Source organism: Notolabrus celidotus, chromosome 14 (genome assembly GCF_009762535.1).
Source record: "Notolabrus celidotus isolate fNotCel1 chromosome 14, fNotCel1.pri, whole genome shotgun sequence".
Lineage (NCBI taxonomy): Eukaryota > Metazoa > Chordata > Actinopteri > Labriformes > Labridae > Notolabrus > Notolabrus celidotus.
In genome coordinates this window covers 26,587,953-26,589,848 of record NC_048285.1, presented here as the reverse complement: position 1 = coordinate 26,589,848, position 1,896 = coordinate 26,587,953, and the positions used below count along the sequence as shown (strand labels likewise).

Here is a 1,896-nt window from a genome sequence, read left to right as displayed (position 1 = left end):
TTTACGACATTGGTGTCCTTCATGCCACAATGTGCTGCACTACTTAGCACTGATATATGATGGAAAAAGCATGTCAGTGTAGAGAGTGAGCAAAGCTTCATTTTACTGAAAACATTCACATAGACATTTTTTATGAATTGTTTGAGTTTTATTATGACAGATTTCCATTTCTTTCATTTAAAAACACACTTAAATATTATACACTTTCCACTGTCCTTTTAGTAGAACAGTATATCACAAAGTTATATACGGTACTTGTGTGTTTACTTCCTCTGTTTCGATGCCAGTAGCACGACCAGGTCTGGATAGAGACACTGGGTGGTTTCCAAAGAGTTCTTTTCCACAGCTGAAGCCACTTTACCGTGCCTGTTTTCACCGCAGTGCACCACAGGCCCTTCTGTGGGGTTTCTTCGCTTCCGTTGTGTGCCTCTCAGAGCCTCTCAGGCCTCCTCACGATAACACTGCAGCCAACGCTGTCGAAGGATCAAAGATCACCCCACGCCTAACAAACAGTGAGACACTTGGCCCATCAGAAACATCTGGGAGTGGTTGGGTGCAGCTGTTGGTGCATGCCCACACCCCTGAAACAATCAGGACTCAGGCCAGATGTGGACATCATCTCACGTAAGGTACAGATGTTTCTGTTGCTCACAATCACTTACCACAAGCTGAGTTAGGATGCTTTCTGAAGTCCTATTAAATTTAGACTGTTTATATTGCACCCAGCTTGGGTTCAGTGCCTTGGGTTATGCCACTGGCTTGTGGCTTGTCACTATTCAGAAAGCTGATTGAAAGCAGTGCTGCAGTTGCAACATGCTTATGGAAAACAGTGCAAAAATGTTGTTTTCCTAAACAGATGAGTGTGAGCCTCTTACCCAATCTGACACTACTGCTTATGTAGAGGTGAGGATGGTGATCTTTTTCTGCCAGAATCTGGTGCACCACAGAAACCACTTCCTCATGTCAATTCTCAGATTATTGTTGTGACCCCCTCTGTGTGGTACAACTACCCAGATCAGGGTTTGAAGTAAAAGAAACAAACAAGGGAAATTAACTCAAATATAAGTAGGGGAGAACGGGGTTGGTTGTCACACTTTTTACTGTTTTGATGATTGCTCATCATCAAAACATCTTTCAATAGTCATTCCGACATTAAATTGAAGCTTAAGGTGTTGGCAAAGAGGCAATTAACTATCAAAGACACTCTGACACATTGTGACAACCAACCCCATCACGGGGATGGTTGTCACATACTATGGGGTTGGTTGTCACACACTATGGGGTTGGTTGTTACAATGGTATTTTAATGGGAAAAATATTTTTAAAAAGGCAAGAAGGCAGAACTAAATTTGAAAGTTTAATTGCACTGACAAGTGATAGGCCTACATAACTTAATGCATTTTATCAAAATGAGCAAGGAACATGAACAGGAAACACATCTTTCGTCCAGCCTATATAACAACATAAAGAACAAAACAAATAGGCTGAACAATAATGGCCGACTCAACTAGGCTACATGCAGTCACTGTCTGAATTACAGTGATGTCAAATGTAGGGTCTGCACACTCCAACTAATTTCACCATGCATGATTTTGCCAACATAGGGGTTGGTTGTTACATGTGACAACCAACCCCAAAGAGAATGTGACGACCAACCCCAACTGGAATTTTTTGCTAGCATCAAGGCTAACAACCATCTAACAAGTAGTTAGCTAGCTAATAAAAATCTAAGCTATAGCTTTCCCCTCACACTTTGTAAGGGTAACACTTGTTTTGTTAGAAACCCATCGTTTAAAAGCCTAGAAGAAAAATACTGAGGAGCTGAATACAATTTGACATGAAAAACACAAAAAGTCCTCTCACCTCAAGTTCAGCTGTCTTACTCCAGAGAAGTTG

General features: G+C 41.3%; 1 long non-coding RNA gene across 1 annotated transcript; it reads right to left on the bottom strand.

The window, feature by feature from the left end:
• LOC117825591 lies at nucleotides 1–1,896 on the bottom strand. Its single transcript, XR_004633875.1, has 3 exons — nucleotides 1,864–1,896; nucleotides 876–1,006; nucleotides 1–502 (listed from the first exon to the last, which is right to left on the bottom strand). It is a non-coding gene; the product is annotated as an uncharacterized LOC117825591 (long non-coding RNA).